Consider the following 20185-nt stretch of genomic DNA (forward strand, 5'->3'; position numbering starts at 1 on the left):
GAGTCAGCCCCTGGTCAGCTGGGTCATGGTTCTCTTCTGGATGGACTTTAATTTATATAACTTGCATTCCCTTAAGCTTCCTTCTTACCATTTGTTACTTTCCTTCGCTATTATTTTCACACATGACATTGGACATTTTCCTATAAACTACAGAGGCCAGTTGAACTCTCAAAATAAGGGTCTTTTTTTTTTGATGAGTGATTTTTCTCTTGTGTATTCATGTTCATATGTGGGAGTTTGCTTGCACGTGTATGTGATGGTTGACACCCCACTTGACTTTTACCAGTGTGCTGGGCATCAAACTCAGGTCTTGATGTTTGAGGAGCAGGCATCTTACCTACAGAGCAATCTCCCTAGCTCCTCAGAACAAAGTTGGTTTCCCCCTGACCCCCCCTCCCAGACAGAGTTTCTCTGTATAGCCTTGGCTGTCCTGGAACTCACTCTGTAGACCTAGAACTCAGAAATCCGCCTGCCTCTGCCTTCCAAGTGCTGGGACTAAAGGTGTGTGCCACCACTGCCTGGCTTTTTTTTTTTCTGAACAAAGTTTTTTTTTAACATTTTTACCCTTTGTAAACAATTTTTCCTTTGGCCATACTTTTAGAAGACATTTTGTTCTCTCCCCAGTAGCAATATTTTTGGAGCATTTCTTCCAGTCAGCTTATTTGCAGAATTGTTTAAAGTAACACTAATTTTGCTGCAGCAATTGAAACAAATGTTTCCACTTTGAAAATGTCTACTGGAAAAATAAAGATTTCTAATTCAAATGAATTGAGGGATAGTTAGATTGTAATTTGAAAAAAGTAATGTTTATAGTTTCCACAAGAAACTGTAAACACTATTAAAATATCCATTAGTAAATGTTTCCTAAGTAAACCTAAGTTCTACATAAGTCCTTATGAATTATGATTAATGGCACAGATGTCTTATTTCTCCATTTTCAGTAGAGAAGTATTTGTTAAAGTGGATACACAGTGTTAGCAGCTAACTGAAAAGGCACAGGACTCTAACACACCTGCTTCAGGTCAATTTAAGCATATAACATTGTTTTCTGTTCAGAAAAATTATAATCCAGGGAGAAAAATTTTGTATCTTCCCCTAAAGGAGACTTACTGCTTTTTGAAAGATTGCTATAAAAAATAAAATCTTGCCGGGCGGTAGTGGCGCATGCCTTTAATCCCAGCACTTGGGAGGCAGAGGCAGGTGGATTTCTGAGTTCGAGAGTTTGAGGGTAGCCTGGTCTACAGAGTGAGTTCCAGGACAGCCAGGGCTACACAGAGAAACCCTGTCTCGAAAAAAACAAAACTAAACTAAACTAAACTAAACTAAACTAAAATAAAATAAAATCTTTACCTATTTTAGTGCATAATTATACAATATAGGTCTTATACTTTTCTATACATAAAAACGTGATCTCAAGGCTTATGGGAGATAAGGCTACATATTGTATTAAATTGGTGTTTATCAGTATGCTTCCAAACAATTTTGTTGACATTCATTAAAAAAAAAGAACTGATTCATTCATCTGATTAAATATTAATCAAGATATCAGGCAATATTAAATATTTTAAAAGATAAAAAATGAAAGGTGGGTGGATTCTTAGAATAAGGGATGCTCTAATTTATTGAATGTTTCTTGGCTGCTTTTGGATGTAAGTAATAAAATCAAGCCTCTGTCTTATCCTGTCCGTATTTTTGCTACAGAATCCAAAAACTGAAACTCTGGACATAACCTTTAAAAGATTATTTGATTTAATTTCTTATGTTGATGAAGAAAAAAAAACTAATCCCTTCACGTCATTTTTTCAAACATTTCTAAGGATAAAGATAACTCATCCTAACACAAAGAGACTGGCTTTGGTACTAGACAGTCTGTTCTAATATTTTTCTTTTCTTTCTCTCAGCAAGTACTCTACTACTGAGCTGTGTCTTCACCCTTTTAAAAATGATAAATTTAAAAACATTTGAGTTTCCCAGGTAGCCCTTGAACTTGTGACCCTCATTCTTCAGCCATTCCATGCTGGAATAACAGATGTGTGCTTTTACCCAAAGTTTGCTTGCTTATTATTTAGTTTTTGAGACAGGGTTTCTCTATGTAGTTGTCTGTCCTGGAATTCACTGGGTAGAGAAGGCTCTTGAACTTTGAAAGATCCACTTGTCTCTGCCTCCACAGTGCTGATATTAAAACACCATGTCTAGCTTTAAATCATTGTTTTAAGATAGGGTCTTACTATGTACACCATGCTGACCTCAAACTTGTGACAAACCTCCTGCCTCTGTCTCCTCAGTGTTAGGATTACAGATGTGAGACACCCTAGCTTGTTCATTACTATCATCATTGTTTTTTTTTTTTTTTAAAAGGATACTCCAGCCGGGCGGTGGTGGCACATGCCTTTAGTCTCAGCACTTGGGAGGCAGAGGCAGGTGGATTTCTGAGTTCGAGGCCAGCCTGGTCTACAGAGTGAGTTCCAGGACAGCCAGAGATATACAGAGAAACCCTGTCTTGGGGGGGGGGGAATGCTCCGGAGGCTTGCAGAGAACTTTTGGGCTCCTGCTATTCTCCTGCCTCCCAAGTAGCTTGGGCTATGTGCCACTTTGTTTGGCTACTAGGTTTATTTTATACTGATACTGAGGCCAAAAAGAGATATGGTAATTTAGTCAAGGTCACATTCCCAGCCAGTGGTGACACCAGGATTCATACTGGAGACATTAACTCTGCAGCTTCCCAAGAGCGTTGTACAATATTTACCTTTAGAAAAGGAAGTAATAAAATCAGTAAAGCCTGAATGCTGGAAAACACAGTGGATAATGAAGTAATCTCATTCAATACTTAAATATCCTGTATTGAATTATTCAGAGCCCCAAACCTACTCTTTCAAAAATCGTGTCTTTTTGTGGAATAAATTGACAACAAATCCCCCAGACTTGTCATCAATATTTCAATTCATAATATAGTAAAACACAGACATGTCTTGTGGGGAATAAAGTTCCAGGTCTTTCTGTGGACGTCAGTTTCCAGAATCTCTGATGTATACGTGTGACTAAGGAAAAGAATAGCTGAATCACATCTACGGGCGATTCCTTCCAAGTAAAAATCTGTATCAGAAAAGAACACAAGACAGTGCATCTGTCTTTTAACCTCATCAGTTCTTTGGCCCAAGCCCACCAATTTACTTTGGTCCTTTTGGTTGGGTGGGGAATAATCCCACAGGCTAAGGCAGAAAGGAAGCATCTTGGCTCGGCTCCTGCTCTAGCCAGCAGGGGCCGAGATGCCAGTGCACCCAGGACCCGCGGTCCGCTGGGACAGCGCAGTGACGGTTGAAGCAGACCTGGAGTCGTGATAGGCCCTAACAGGTAGACGAGAGTCTAAAGCAAAAGGGGCTCTTCCCAAGGGGACAGGTGGCAGAGGAGCGAGAAAAGTCGCGGACGGGGCGCAAGCTTGCCCACCGGCTTGGGGACCACCCTCCAGCTCACCCTGGGGAAGGGCGCGCAGCCCAGGCCCAGGCCCGGCTTGGCCCGCGCATGCGCCGCGGGCCCTCCGCTCCCCTCCCTCTTCCTGGCGGGTCTGGGGCGGCGGCGGCGCGGTGACGTCAGGGCGTTGGGGCAGCTCCTGTGACAGACGGAGCTGGAGCGGCGGGGCGGCGGCGGAGTCCGGCGGCCGAGATAGCGAGTGAGGGAGCGAACGAGCAGCGACCCGAGAGTCCAGGGAGCGAGGAGGAGCCGGAGGGGAGCGCTCAGGCGCGAGCGAGAGGACACGCGAACGCTGGGTTAGGGCTCGAGCCCCGGAACGGCTGAGGAGCCCGCCCGCGGCCCTCCCCTCCCCCTCCCCGGGACCGGGCCCAGCGCGCCATCCTCCCCCTCCCTCCCTCCCTCCCTCCTTCCTCCCTTCCCTCTCCCTCCCCCTCCCCCGCTGGTGGATGGGAGTGAAGGACGGAAGAAGCCCTGCGGAGGCGGTGGTGCAGCGCTCCGGTAAGGCGGCGACGCTCTGCTCCCTCCCCTCTGTCTCTTCCATCGCGCTCGGGTGGCTGCGGGCCGGGCCGGCGGCCTGACGATGTGGCTGCGCCGGTCCCCTCCCTCCCATTCTCCCCTCCCCCTGCCGCCGCTGCCTCCTCCTTCTTCTTCTCGTCTCCTCGCTCTCAAAATGGCGGCCGCGACGGCCGTTGAGTGAGAGGCACTGAGGAGGGGGCCCTGGCCTGGGAGGGCGCTGCCCTGGCTCCGCTCCTCTGACCCTGGCAGCGGGCTACTCGGGCGGCTGAGGCTTCAAGCCGTGGCCTCTTGGGCGACATCGCCCTCCTGCCGCCGTGACTTAGCAAGAAAAGTATTCTTGGGTGGGAAGGGCGTGGATAGCAGGTCGCTCTCTGATCTTGGCGAAAGGGCTCAGCCCTCCTGGGCCGCGGAAGCGAACCCGCAGTCCCCACCCCTCCGCGGCTGGCGGCTCGCCGCCGGGGCCCCAGCAGCTACTAGGCCTTCCAGGCGTCGGGTTCTCCACTTGTCCTTAGGTTGGGGGTCGACCTGGGGAGGATGGCCCGCCGCGCAGGCCCTCGGCCCCGGGGTGCGGTGGTGGTCCAGCCTCTGCACTCAGTAAAGATATGCAGCATCCACCCACCGAATCGGGCAGGTTTTCCTTTTTGCTACTGACTCCTCGCACGGGAGTTGTCTTTTGACGTTGCTAACACTGAACTCCCAGGTTCCCTGCCATTCCCTTCATCCTATCTCTCCACTCCTTTAGGAAACGCTGTAACTATTTACTCTCTCTCTAGCCTCCCAGGTGAGAAAATGTTTTTGAGACGGTGGGCTTATTTTGACTCACAAAAGGAGAGATTTTTCTCTCTCTTGAGATAGGAGAAAGCAAGGTGCCTGGCTTTATTTGTTATCCTGCCTGTTTTTTCCAGTGACTTAGCAATAAACTCCTTGGGAGGAGCGCAGGAAATTTGCTGTTGAGGTTGGGTTTGGATGTAATTCCTATCAGATTTTTGGATAAGAAATTGTGCTTATGAAGAAGAGTACCAGATTTGTGGTCTCATTCTCAGTGGGCGATGTCATGTCAAAGATCCCCCCCCCCTTAAGAGACAATTGGGAGAAAATAAAATTATTACTGCTTTTCTTACCTTTAGTTTCAAACACACCCTCCTAAAGATTCACAACCTTTAAAAGATCCAGTAACAGAAAGGTCATTTTAGCAATTCTCATTTTGTTGGGTTGGCTTGTTTTGTGTGAATTTCTTTTCTGGGGGTGGGATGGTGGAGAGACTTTGTTTGGGCCTCATACCAGTAATATTGTCTTCCCTCTTCATTTTGTCACAGCAGTGTTTGCTGTGTTTTCTCCTGCAGTAAAGCTTGATTGCTGCAGTATTCAATTCCTTAATCGGGAATATTTTTAGTTGGGTATCCCAGTAATACTATGTTGAATTTACATTAAAAGCTTTAACTTTAAAAATTGGTTTGGTTATAAGGCTAGGGCAAGCTTTTATTTCTAATATGTGTCTTTCAGGACATAGTTGTGCAGATAATTGGCAGGTACAAATTGGAGTTTTTATGCAGAATATGTATTTAGGGTAATTCTTTCACAGTTTATTTAAAAGATCATTGTTTGATTTCAGAGGGAAGGATTTTTCTATAATACATTTAAAGCTGGTATATATAATTTGAAGAGTCAGAGAGGAAACCAGATTTTCACAAAATATTTTTGCATGTGTTGGTTTTGGCAGACCATACCCTATTTTGGTACACCCTCCCACCCCCTTAAAAATGGGTTAATATTTGTGAATGCTGTGAACAGCCATTGAGCCGAGGGGACTGGGTGGAGTAAGGGTGCGACAGCAAAAGCTATGACATGCTCAGTTGCCCTTTCATCGGGTTTTCTCTGTCCTCAATGATTGTGAGATTATTCAATATTAATTGTAGCTACAATAAAGGCAACCCTCTGTAGTGGACCTTAAAATCTCAGCTTTTCTACCTTTTTTTTTTTCTTCCAAGAAGAGGATTGAGTAATTGGAAGAAAGGCAGCATTCTTGTTCTGAAACAAGTACTTACTGTCCACGTGTGTGTATGTATTAAAAAAATCCATATATATGCTCTGGCTAATGTTTTTTAATTATTCTAGCCAAATGAGTGTTAAATTAATGAATGCTAGGGATATTTGACAACAAAAAACATGGTACAGTGAAAAAATTTAGTTAAGAATACTCATGTTCACAAATAGTTGTTTTTTTTTAATTTCTTGATGAACATCAAAGATGAGAAAATAGACAGTGGTTATTTTGTATTATGAGCTCTTTAAATAGACTAGACCTTGTCTCTTGTGTTGCCTCTTGCTGTGATAAAAGAGCATAGCACACTTTAGTGTCTTGTAAAGAATTGTAAATACGGTAATGTAATTCTGATGAACCTTATGAGTGTTGTAACTTTGTGTTTTTACATCTTTTGCTATTCATGTAGTTAGAAAGTAGAAAGGCTATTATGGTGATGGATGAGTACATTACTTTATTGTGTTTCAACTATCCTTAGTCCAATATTCCTAGTTATTAGTAGTGGTGAACCTCCACCCCAACTCCACAGCCACCCAGGAGCTTACTGATAATTTGATGGAGAATACAAATTTCTGGAATGTCTCTGAATCTTACTTAATTTGAAGGAGTCAGTTTTAAAAATCACAATCTTATTTATAAAAGCCTTAATGAAGTATGTTTGAATTTCTTTTTTCACTTGTTCATTTATATGTATTTATGTGCACCAACTTATGGGGATTACAGCTTTCCTGCCACCATGTAGGTTCTGTGGATTGGACTCAAGTCAGATTTGGTGGCAAACATCTTTATCCACTGAGCCATTTCACCACTCTTGCTTCTTTAGAGATGGAGTCTTATTGTATGTAGCCCAGGCTGGCCTTGAATTTGCTGTGGAGCTGGTCCTGATCTTGAGCTCTTGATAGTTGCAGACACTATTCTTGACTGGCTTAATTCTCACTCCTTATGTATCCCAAGCATGCCTCCAACTGCGTCTTTCTACCTTAGAAGCTGAGCTGTAAAGTGGGTGTGTGCCAACATACCGTATTGCTTTTAGTAGTATTTGGTATCTAGTTTTAAGCTCTGTTATATACATAACTTTCTGGATAAAATATCCCTATTGTGAAAGGATTTGTTTCTGGGAATGAAAAATCATTATTTTATAATTGTTGGTTTTCTAGTTTAGAGCGTCCATGTCATACTTATGTTTTATTTAAGAAAAGGAAAGTGGGGCTGGTGAGATGGTAGCTTAGCACTTGCTGCTAAGCTTATCAATATAAGTTCGATCTCCAGTATTCACATGGTGGACAGAGCCAAGCCCCATAATTTGTCCTCTGACTGACACATATACATAATGATAAAAAAGGAAAGTAACTGTTGCTTTCTCTTAGATTATATACAAAGCTGTCTGGATGTGCATGCGTGTAAATGACTTTATGCTTGTATTTTAAGTATCTAGAAAAAAGGGACCTTTTTGTTTGTATATAGTTTATATTATTCACAATTTTCATATACGTGAGCTGTAGTAATTGTAGACTATGTCATTATTAAGGTAGAACTTTCTATTATTTTGATTATATGAATGTGTGTGTGGCTAGTTGTAAGTCTTGTTTTTTTTTTTTTGTTTTTTTTTGTTTTTTTTTTTGGTTTTTCGAGACAGGGTCTCTCTGTGTAGTCCTGGCTGTCCTGGAACTCACTCTGTAGACCAGGCTGGCCTCGAACTCAGAAATCCACCTGCCTCTGCCTCCCAAGTGCTGGGATTAAAGGTGTGCGCCACCACTGCCCGGCTAGTTGTAAGTCTGAGTACAAGTGCACTTGCTAGATCCTCTGAAGCCAGGTGGTTGTGATCTGTTCACGGTTGCTAGGACCTAAACTTTGGTCCTCTATGAGAGCAGTAAATGCTTGTAACTACTGAACTCTCCCTCCAAACTAATATTATTACTATTATTATTTTACTTATATTTGTGTGTGTGAATTCTTTGTATGGAGGAGGTCAGAGTATAAATTTAGGGATACTCCTTCCTCTCTGAGTTTCAAAGATCAAACTCAGTTTTGACAGGCTTGCAGGCAAGTACCTTCACTTTCTGAGCCATATTGCCAGCCCCATGTGATAGAGCTATTTTAAACAAGCCCTCTCCAGTACCCAGGAGGCAGAGAGGTAGGTAGATCTTCTGTGAGGTCAAGGCCAACCTGCCTTAAACACTCAAAGAAACAAAAACACACCTCTCCCTTGCTCCCCCCACCAAAAAAAGCAACAACTAAATAAAAATAAAAAAGAGCTCAAAGCAAAATATAATACAAATCAAATGTTTAGCTCTAAAGCTGTGATATATAAGTCCTTTTTTTTTTTTTCTTTGCCCCCTAACTTAAGGGTAGCTTGCAAACTAAGCTGGTTGTATGGCAGGACCACTTTGTGATCCTACACAGAGACTGGGTTGGGATGCATGGGTTGGAACTTAGGCTTAGCTCTTGGGTGTCATCCACCACTAGCCCTGGATAGAATTTTTAATTGCTTCTAGAAGAAGTCTCTGTTACAAAAGTATTTTATAATGACTGGTAGCCTATTTTTATATACTTCAAGTGAAAATTCTTTGTCACTGTTTTTTGTCTTGTGTAATATAATCATTACTTTTTTACTTGATAAGTTTTTCTACTTGGGGGTATTGATCTTTGTTTTTTTTTTTTTTTTTTAAAGACATGGTTTCTCTGTGTAGCCTTATCTGTCTGTCCTAGAATTCACCCTGTAGTCTGAACTCAGATCTGATTGCCCTCAACTTCTAAGCACTCAGATTAAGGGCATGGGCCTCTACCACCACCACTAGTCTTGATCTTTCTATCTATCTATCTGTCTATCTGTCTATCTATCTATCTATCTATCTATCTATCTAACAATGAGAAACTGAAGAGAAAATCAAATTTACTTATATTTTGAAGATGCTTAGCTGTAGAGTGAGTCCTAGTTTTTAAAAGCCATTTCGGGGAATGTGTATTTCTTTCTTTGTTTTGAGATGGGGGTTGTACATAGCCTAGGCTTCAATTCTATATAACTTAGCTGTCCTTTAACTTCTTACCTTGCAACCTCAAAAAAAAAAAAAAAAGGCATTTCAAGAAGAAAGATACTATATACAACATATTCTGTAAACATGATGATTAACTTCACTGGAGTCTTCTTGGATTGTTTCAACAATGTTACTGGTTTGGTATGACAATTTACACATTTACTTAAATACAACTTTTATTTTTATCATTGGCACAGGAGTTACAGATTTTAATTGATGTCTGTGCTTTATAATCACTGGGAACAATCATAAGTATTTATTATTTTGGTTGCTTTTTTCTTTTAAAAAATTTTTGACTGTTGGTTAAAACAGGACTAATCTGTCAGGGATTCTCTAGACATAGTCTCTCAATATTATCCTTTAGCTGTGTCAAACATTTTTACTGAATTTGGTACCCATTTCAACTTTCCTCATCTCTTTTAAGTAGATGGGTATTTGCATCTATGAGAGAACTAAAACCACAGATTTCTTCTTCTGAAGGCACTTGGGCAGTAGTAGCTGGAGTGCTACCTGGGTGCTGGCTTATATGGTCAAATAGTTCTTTTCTATAGTGATTAACTCCTTTTGAAAAAAAAATTTACAAAAATACTTAATTTTCATGTTTCTACCATGAAGCACAAATGTTAGGGGTATATAATCAAAACAACTACAGAGCATCTGTTTAAGAGGTGAACATTTTTTTTTTTTTTTTTTTTTTTTTTTTTAAATATTTATTTATTTATTTTATTGACGAGTACACTGTAGCTGTCTTCAGACACACCAGAAGAGGGCATCCAATCTCATTACAGATGGTTGTGAGCCACCATGTGGTTGCTGGGATTTGAACTCAGGACCTCTGGAAGAGCAGTCAGTGCTCTTAACCGCTGAGCCATCTCTCCAGCCCGAGGTGAACATTTTTACATTCGAAAATTCTCACAGGCTCTCCCTTACATATTTAAAATTTTACATTTTATTTATTTAGTTATGGGTGTAGGAGCACACACCACATTATGAGGTGCAGAAGTCAGAGGATAACTTTTGAGATTCTGTTCTCCTTATACCATTTGGGTCCCAGAGATTAAACTTGGGTACTCAAAACTTGTCAGTAAACAGCTTTTCCTCTAAGCTATCTTGCTAGCCCTTAAATGTCTTTTTGTTTGTTTATTCTTTTTTATTTATTTATTATATGTAAGTACACTGTAGCTGTCTTCGACACCCATATGAGGGTATCAGATCTCATTGCAGATGGTTGAGAGCCACCATGTGGTTGCTGGGATTTGAACTCATGACCTCTAGAAGAGCAGTCAGTGCTCTTAACCACTGAGCCATCTCACCAGCCCCGTTTATTCCCTTTCAAAACAGTCATGGTTCAGGGGTATAATTTGAAATGTTTTCATTTTGTATGGTGTATTGCACTAACTTTTTCACTGAGCAAGCTCAGATGTTTGTGTTCTGCTTCTTTACTTCTATTTAAAATAAGCCTTGAAGAAAGCAAAGTTCTGGAGGTTGGCAAGTCAAGCATCAAGGTGCCAGGATCTGGTGAGACACCTTTTTGTTTGTTTTGTTTTTCAAGACAAGGTCTCTCTATGGAAGGCGAGGGATACCACCGCCCAGCTGAGAGGCCTTCTTGCTACATCATCATTTTGCAGAATACAGCATATGATGAGAATAAAATCAAGTGTGTAAACTTGTGTTACTTTGCTTTCTTTTCTTTAACCCTTTTATCTTAACTTTGAAAATGGTGACTGTAGCATTTATTGCCTATATTTTTTTTTAAAAAATTTATTTATTTATTATATGTAAGTACACTGTAGCTGTCTTTAGACACCCATATGAGGGCACCAGATCTCATTGTAGATGGTTGTGAGCCACCATGTGGTTGCTGGGATTTGAACTCATGACCTCTAGAAGAGCAGTCAGTGCTCTTAACCGCTGAGCCATCTCACCAGCTCCCGCCTATATTGTTTAATTTAGCATTTGTTAACTTTGTTCTTGCATTGGATATTTTGTAGGCATAAGGCTTTTAGGTATTTGAGTAGGGGTTGTCAGACAATACCTAACACTGCTTTAAAAATACTATTTTAGTGGGTGTTGGTGGTATATGCCTTTAATCCCAGCACTGGGAGACAGAGGCAGGCCAATCTCATTTGAGTCTAAGGCCAGCTTGGTCTACAGAGCAAGTTCCAGGAAGCCAGGGTTACACAGAGAAAAACTGCCTCAAAATAAATAAATAAATAAATAGTTATTTTAATACTTTACATTTGATTGAATGCAGAATTATGTGAAAAGTGATTTAAGAAAGACTGTGGCTCAATAGCAGAGCAAATTCATAGGCACAACCTAGTTCATAGTTAAGTATAAGGAAGAGGCCTAAAGTTCTTTGTAAATATAGCAAAAATCTCTTTAGAGTTAAGGTATGAGAGTCAGGTGGGGTTAGTTCCTTTATAGAAGGTTAATGTCACAAAGAGTAGGATCACATACTTTTACAGAATGCATTAAATAGATAAATTAAGGATGCATTTTGTTAATTTGCTCTTACATTGACAAGAATTGGCAGTTAACTCTGGGAAATTTTCTGACATTTTGCTGAAAATATTGAAGCTTTAAATCTTGGGGGAAATTTAAAAATTAAAACTATTTTTAAGTGTTGACCTAAAACCTGGGGTCTTATATAGGCAAATTATATGCTTTTAACACTGAGCTGTACTCCCCAGAGCAAATAATTTTAACGTTTGAAGCATTACAAAAAGTCTTATGTTTGGGGTAATCAAGGTGGTTCAGCTACTAAAGGCATTTCCTGTGCAAGCCTAGTGAACTGAGTTGGATCCCCAGAACCCATATACAAGGATAGAAGCATTCCACAGTTTTCTGCAGGTGCACCAAGGGATATGGCTCCACATGCACACATCATTCTTGTAGGCAGACACACAATAGTAAAACAGTTTTATGATTTATATACTGTAGATAGTTGAAATTTATGACAGATGGCTGTGGGTTTTGTGTGTGTGGCATTATTATTATTATTGGTGTGATACTGGGAATTGAACCTGGAACCTTTGGCTAATATTCTAGGGAAAGTGCTCTATTATTGGTAGCAGTATCCCTAGCTTAGGTTTTTTTTTTTTTTTTTTTTCGAGACAGGGTTTCTCTGTGTAGCCCTGACTGTCCTGGAACTCACTCTGTAGACCAGGCTGGCCTCGAACTCAGAAATCCGCCTGCCTCTGCCTCCCAAGTGCTGGGATTAAAGGTGTGCACCATCACTGCCTGGCCTATCTATTGTTTTTTGAGACAAGGTTTGTCTGTGTATCCTACAGGCGCCACCACTGCCTGGCTAGTTTTTTTTTTTTTTTTTTTAATTCTCTTTAATTTATTCTTTGGAAGTTCGGCCTCGCTATGTATACCTAGCTGGTCGTAAACTCATGAAGATTGACCTTCTTTTGTCTCCTGAGTGCTAGGATTAAAGTTGTATGTCACCATGCTCAATGTTTTGTATGCGTAAGTCAATTTCTCCCTCCTTTAAAAGACAAGGACTCAGTTGAGTGTGGTCATGTAGCCTTTAATCTCAGCACTTGGGAGGCAGAGGCAGGTGGATCTCTGAGTTGGAGGCCAGCCTAGTCTACAAAGAGTTCAAGAACAGCCAGGTCTATTACACAGAGAAACACTGTGTAGAAAAACCAACCAACAAACGAGACCAAAAAACCAACCCACATTTATTATTTAGTGTGTGTGAGTGAAAATCAGAGATTCTTAGGTTGGTGGCAAATGGCTTTGCTTACTGAGCTGTCTTAATTGGTCCAGGACTCTGATTTTGTTTTTGTCTTTTTATGTAGCCCAGGCTGGCTTTAAACTCATCATCTTATCTCAATAACCTTTTGAAGTTTGCTAGGATTATAGGTGTATTCCACCATATCTGGTAGTAGTCTTTTTTTTTTCCCTTTCCTTTTAGATTTTTATTTTATGTATATGACTTTTCTCTTCATGTTTGTATGTATACCATATAAATACCTGGTACTCACAGAAGCCAGAAGAGGATCCCCTGGAACTATAGTTAGAGATGGTTGTGAGTCACCATGTAGGAACTAGGAATTGGACCCAGGTCTATCTCTCTAGCCCTCCAACTTTAAGAAAAGTACCTTACTATTCAATTTAACCATGTATAGTTATTAATGTAATTTTTTTTTTACAGGTTTCTTTGCTTGTTTGCTTCTTTTTTTTTTTTTTTAAATTAGGATCTCTATTGGGGGGGGGGTGTTGAGAAAGGGTCTCACTATGTATCTTTGCCTGGCCTGGGACTTGGAGAGATCCATCAGCCTCCTGAGTCCTGGGATTAAAATCATGCCACTGTGTGTGATGAGGTAGCATTTCCCGTAATGTGGTCTAGTTCTTCTTCATTAAAGTAATGCTTTGCCTCAGCCTCTTAAGACTAGAATTATAATATGTACCATTATAGCTGCTCCCAAATAAGATTTAAATACTTCAGTTAAAAAAAATAAAAAAAAGAGCCGGGCAGTGGTGGTGCACGCCTTTAATCCCAGCACTTGGGAGGCAGAGGCAGGTGGATTTCTGAGTTCGAGGCTAGCCTGGTCTACAGAGTGAGTTCCAGGACAGTCAGGGCTACACAGAGAAACCCTGTCTCGAAAAACGAATAAAGTATTTTGTCTAATTAGAAACTGAATATTCATTTTTTATACCATATGTGTTAATAAAGAGCCCTCAAAAGTGGAAGAGAGTTAGAATTCCTTCAGTTGGAGTTACAGGCAATTGTTTGAAAGATAAGTTTTGAAATGACTCTTTAAGTAATTGGAGCAGACACTGGGGAAGGTCATCTTGCTAGAAATAGCAACATATTGGTACAAAAGCATGGAAACTCCTTACATGTATACAGGTAGAGTTTGGGAGAGGAGATTGTGGGATATGAGGATGGAAAATTATATGAGCTAAACTGATATAATTTGTATGTTCTGTATAACTAGTAGGTAATCTAGAAGTCATTAAACAAGTTCAAGCAAAGGCAAGCATTCTGATCGATTGTATATTGTATATTTTATATGGGTGGCAATGAAGACGGCAGATTGTAGTGTGGAGGTCACAGTTTTTCAGGAAAGAATGATTACTGTTTGAAATATAATGGCAATGAAGATTATTGATTGAAGAAAGATTTAAGTAGAATTATGAATACTGAGTACAGTGGGAAGAGGAAAATAAAGAAGTAGCTTGAGTGAGAAAGTGGAATTGAGCAAATATGAAGAGTTGTATAGCATAGTAAATAAAGCTGCTAGATAAGTTTTCTTTTCTTTTTTTTTTTTTGAGACAGGGTTTCTCTGTGTAGCCCTGGCTGTCCTGGAACTCACTCTGTAGACCAGGCTGGCCTCGAACTCTTGAACTCAGAAATCCGCCTGCCTCTGCCTCCCAAGTGCTGGGATTAAAGGCGTGCCCCACCACTGCCCGGCTAAACCACAGTTCTTAAGTCCTTCCTCCCCAGGTTTCTTTCTCTTCTTTCTTTTCTTTTTTTTTTAATTTTATGTATGTGGGGGTTTTGCCTGAATTTGTATCTGTGTACCATATTTGTGCTTGTTGCTGTAGGAGTCCAGAAGAGGGTATTGGATCTTCTGGAACTGGAGTTAAGGGAAGTTGTGGGTTGCTAGGAATGAAACAGGTTCTCTGGAAGACCAGGGAGTGCTTTTTAACTACCGTGCCATATCTCCCCAGTTTGTGAATGACTAATCTGATTCAAAAAGATCAGATTGTTTCTATTTTTCCTGGTGATTAGAAATCCAGGCCTTACAGAACTGCCACTGACCCTGTGCCTCGAGGCACTAAAGTGATTGTTTTAGTCAGGGTTTGTATTCTTGCAGAAAACATCACCAACCAAGAAGCAAGTTGGGGAGGAAAGGGTTTATTCAGCTTATACTTCCACATTGCTGTTCATTACCAAAGGAAGTTAGGACTGGAACTCAAACAGGGCAGGAACTTGGAGGCAGGAGCTGATGCAGAGGTCATGGAGGAGTACTGCTTACTGGATTGCTTCCCCTGGCTTGCTCAGGTTTCTTATAGAACCCAAGACTACCAGCCTTGGGATGGAACCACCCACAATGGACCCTCTTTCCCTTGACTGCTAATTGAGAAAATGCCTTGTAGCTGGATCTCATGGAGGCATCCCTCTAACTCCAGCTTGTGTCAAATTGTCACATAAAACCAGCCAGTAGGGTGATATTTAAACCTTTGTTGCTTGACCCCAAAGTTCTATTCAGTAAGACATCAGAAGTATAGGACTGGTCAGAAACAGTGGTGTCTGTAATCCCAGTTTCTTGAGAAGCTGAGGTTATTGCAAACAAGGTGTCAAGGCCAGCCTGGACAACATATTCAGGACCTTGTTTTATAAACCAAACCAAAACAAGCAACAAAAATATGGGACTAACTTAATTCTGCTTGTAAGGGACCTATGCACAGTCATAAGTATTTTTAAAATTTTTAAGTTTTTTATTTACCTTTTTTGTTTCGTTTGGGTTTTTGTTTGTTTGTTTGCTTGTTTGCTTTGAAACAGGGTCTTTCTATATAGTCCTGGATATCCTGGAACTCAATATGTAAGCCTATAGGATCAGGCTATCATTGAATTTAGACACCTGCCTGCCTCTGCCTTTTGATGCTAGGATTTTATGTATGCACTACAATGCCTATCTAAGTTTTGTTTTTTAAATTATGTGTCTGTGTTTGGGTTTATACATGTGAATGCAGGTATCCACAGAGTCCAGAAGTAGGCATCCAGTCCTCTGGGACTGAAAGACAGGAAGCTGTGAGCTATCTGGTGTGGTTGATGGGAACCAACTTTGGGTCCTCTGGTAGAACAGGTCAGTTTTTAACCTGCACTATCTCTAGCATCTTTTTGCTTTTTATTATATAATACATTATATATACAGAAAAAATTATATAACAAAATGCCCATGTAATTACTATCAAAGCTTTAAAAGAATAAAGTATTACAGTTGGAGTTGTATATATCCCTTTTGTACCTATTCTCAATCCTGTTATGTTTCTTCCTAGCTGCATGCCTCCTGTTTGTATATATTCCTTTTTGTTTGTTTGTTTGTTTGAGACAGGATCTCACTATATAACCATGCCTGGCCTAGAAGTCTTTGTAGACCAGGTTGGCCTCAAACTCAAAAATCTGCTTTCTTCTGGCTTTTGAGTGTTGGAATTAAAGGTATGTGCTACCTACCTACCACACCTGGGTATGTATGCCTTAAAAACAAAACAGCGCGCGCACGCGCAACCCAAAGCAAAAAGTCTGTGTAAAATTTACAGAAAAACTTACTTCTAGAAGTTGTTTTTTTCCTTCTACCCATCGGTCCCAGGATTAGGGCTAAGGTGGTCAAGATTGGTGATGAACTTCTTTTACCTGCTGATCCATTTCCCTTGTCCTGGTCCTAGGTTTTTTTTTTTTTTAGTATTGAATACATATTAGTAAACAATGTGAGTGATACTTCGTAAATTTTTTAGACTATTTTTACCTAGTAGAGTATTTTTTAGATAGTCTTCAGAAATAGTTCAATGTTTCAAACATTGCACTATTTAGAGTGCTGCTATGAATATGGTAAAGTATTTGCAGATGAGATTGTTTTTGCATGCAGAATTCATCCGTAGGTTAATTAAAATGCTTTTCTCTAAGTAATCTTTATGATTCGGATTTAAATATAGAATAACTAATATTGTTAGCATCAATTTCAGATCACAAATCCCTGAACTTTCTTTTTTTCCTCTCTCATTTCCTTGACCTTGAAAAACCTGAGTTTATTCATTTATTTAGCTAGAGGTTACATGCTGACCACTTTCAGGTCAGACTAAGTTTGTAAATATCTTTCTTTCTCTCTCTCTCTCTCTCTCTCTCTCTCTCTCTCTCTCTCTCTCTCTCTCTGTCTCTCTCTCTTTCTTTCTTTCTTTCTTTCTTTCTTTCTTTCTTTCTTTCTTTCTTTCTTTCTTTCTTTCTTTCTTTCTTTCTTTCTTTCTTTCTTTTTTGGTTTTTTGAGACAGAGTTTCTCTGTGTAGCCCTTGCTGTCCTGGAACTCACTCTGTAGACCAGGCTGGCCTCTGCCTTTGCAGTGTTGGGATTGATTAAATATGTGTGCTGTCCTGCTTGGTGCAGAGTATAAGAGCGACTCAGAAAAACTTTATACTGCTAGAAATAAATTGCTTTGACAGAATACAGTTCCTACAAACCAGGACTCAGTTTTCAGCATAAAATAATGGTATGAACTTGATCATACCATTTAAAGGGAGGATATTTGAGTTTTTTTTTTTTTTTTTTTTTTTTTTGGTTTTTTTGAGACAGGGTTTCTCTGTGTAGCCCTGGCTGTCCTGGAACTCACTCTGTAGACCAGGCTGGCCTCGAACTCTCAAACTCAGAAATCCGCCTGCCTCTGCCTCCCAAGTGCTGGGGTTAAAGGTGTGTGCCACCACTGCCTGGCCCTGTCTTTTTCTTAAACACAATTCACCTTTATTTAGAAGTAGTAAGTTTTGTTTTCTTTGATAGTATGAGAGTTACTTGTCTTTGTCATTTCTGAGTCTCTGGAATTTAGAGTACAGATAACACTGGTGACTGCCTTTTGTAGCTGTTTACTATCTTTAGCCTTTATAGTAATACTGTATTTCCTAACTACTCAAAATTTGCACTTAAATACTTTTCCACATTATTTCCTTTTCCAAAACCTGCCTCAAAGAATTGTCAGCCAATTCCATCTTTTTTTTTTTAAACCTTTTAGTTTATAATGCTGACTTGGTCAGTTAGAGCAAGAGTGTTTTTGTTTTTACCCCACCTTCCCATCCCTAGCCTTCTAGCTTTTAACTGTATTGTGTGTTCCTTTAGTGGATTATATTTTGTTAATCTTTATGTTAAAGTATAGAGCCTATCAGGACATAATGAATAAATCCATTTAGCTCTCATCTTCAGTTATTTAGTAAGTTTCATTTTTCTTTTTTTTTTTCTTTTTTCTTTTTTTTTTTGAGACAAGGTTTCTCTGTATAGCCCTGGCTGTCCTTCAACTCACCCAGACCTGGCTGGCCTCAAACTCAGAAATCCGCCTGCCTCTGCCTCCCAAGTGCTGGGATTAAAGGCGTGCACCACCACTGCCTGGCTATTTGGTAAGTTTCTTAAGGGCAAAGACTACCAACATTTTTTTTTTAGTTGTGTGTCTTTTGCATGTACATTGGCATGTGTGCCATAGCTCATGTATAGAGGTCAGAAAACAGTTTTCAGGAGTTGGATTTCCCCTTCCACTATGTGGGATACATGGAATGCAGATCATTAGGCAGAGTCATCTTGCTAGCCCATTTTTAAGTTATTTGTACAGATGGAGACAAACATCAGTGTGGATAATAGTTAGAAGTCAATTGAGGAAGACTGCTTTTATAACTTCTGAGCAGTTACTAATAGAAGTGGATTTGCCTATAGGATCAAGTTCATACCTTAGAGAAAACCATCTTGGGCCTGGGGACATATTTCAGTGGGTAATATGCTTGTCGTAGCATAGCCATAACAACTTGAGTTTGTCTCCTCAACATCCATATAAGGGGTGTGTGTGTTTGTGTGTGTGTGCGCGCGCGCGTGTGTGTGTGTGCGTGCGCGCGCGCTCGCGCTTGTGATGTGGGGGGAGGTGCAGGGTGCCTCTAAACCCAGCTCTTGGGGTGAGGCAGAGAGAAAGCCCATTCTGGGAGCTCACTGGCCTGACAGTGTAGCTAATTGGTAAACCCTGGGGGCCAAGAGAGGTCATACTTAAAAATATAAGGTAGAAAGTGATAGAGGAAAGACACCTAATGTCAGGCTCAGCCTCTTGTAGTAATATACAGAAAGAAAGAAAGAAAGAATACCATCTTCAAAACTAAGAACAAATGCCTGACCGTTTAAAGGACCTTCCTACTCCACTGATGTAAGCACCTTTCAACTCAATGTCCCTTCTTTCTACCCCCTTAGGTTCACTTCCTCTCAACTGGTTGCTTGTTCCACCTCTTGACCTATGGTTCGCTTCGTTTCATTCTGTTTACTGAACCACTGTGGATTAGTGGTGTGTGCCAGGGCTAAGCCATACCACAACCTATTTACAGTAAATAGAAATGTCTTGGATAAAATGTGTCTGCCAGGGCTGAACCACACTACAACAAGGGTTTTCCAGTTCACAATCTTGGGTTTCACTATGTGATCAAATATTCTGCAACATTGTGGTTAAAAAGACAAGGTGTTCCAGGTAGGGCAGAGGCAGAGGCAAGCTGATAACGGAGTTGGAGGCTAACTTAGACTATAGAGTGAATTCCAGGACAGCCATGGCTACACAGAGAAACTGTCTTGAACAGAACAAAAGACAAGGTACACCAGTTGTGTGTGTGTGTGTGTGTCTGTCTGTCTGTCTGTGTGTCTGTGTGTGTCTTTGTCTGTGTTATTTGTGTGTGTGTGTTTACTTGTAGAGGCCCCAAAAGATGGCATGGCACCAGATCTCTCCTGGAGCCTAGTGGTACAGGCAATTAAGAGCTAGCTATCATGGGTGCTGGGAAATAAAATTGAGTTTTCTGGACGAGTGGAATCCATTCTTAACCTCTGAGCCATCTCCACAGCCCCTTACATGAATGTTTTTTATTATACATTACTAAGCTTTTTTTCTCTTCTGTTTTGAGATTACTTAGTTTTTTTGTTTGTTTGTTTTGTTTTTTTAAGGTAGGATCTCATATATTCCAGGCTGGCCTCAAACTTGCTCTGTAGCTAAGGATGACTCTGCTTTCTGGATGCTGGGCTAACAGACATTCACCAACAATACCCAATTTGGGTTTAACTTTTAAAAAAAATTATATTTATGGACCATTATAGTTGAGTTTGTCTTAGTATCTCTTGAAAATGTTACCAGAACAGTAATGTACATGCTAAAGGTAATAAAAAGTTGAAGTTTTAATGTTCAAGCAGCTTGTCAATTTTTTTTCCTTTTCTGTAGGATTTTTACAATCAATGTATTGCTCTGATACATGCTAATGCCGGTCTTTTAAAAGGGAAAAAAAAAGGTTGGTGGAGAGGGGACGCAGAGGCAAGCGAATCTTTGAGTTTGAGGCCAGCTTGGTCTACAAAGTGGGTTCCAGGGCCACACAGAAACCCTGTCTCAAAAAAACAAAA

At 40.4% G+C, this 20185-nt stretch overlaps 1 protein-coding gene across 2 annotated transcripts in view; it reads left to right on the forward strand.

Moving 5' to 3' along the window:
- The first annotated feature begins 3580 nt into the window (after positions 1-3580).
- Pafah1b1 (platelet activating factor acetylhydrolase 1b regulatory subunit 1) overlaps positions 3581-20185 on the forward strand; it is a 45970-nt gene continuing 29365 nt past the window's right edge. The window contains exon 1 of one of the 2 annotated variants that reach the window (XM_028759248.1): positions 3581-3966. The gene's annotated coding sequence lies outside the window, so the exon portion shown is untranslated. Of the gene's footprint in view, positions 3967-4106; positions 4766-20185 lie in introns of those variants that run through there. The other variant, XM_028759249.1, reaches the window with a different exon arrangement.

This window comes from Grammomys surdaster, unplaced genomic scaffold, assembly GCF_004785775.1.
Source record: "Grammomys surdaster isolate TR1022 unplaced genomic scaffold, NIH_TR_1.0 126278, whole genome shotgun sequence".
Taxonomy (NCBI): domain Eukaryota; kingdom Metazoa; phylum Chordata; class Mammalia; order Rodentia; family Muridae; genus Grammomys; species Grammomys surdaster.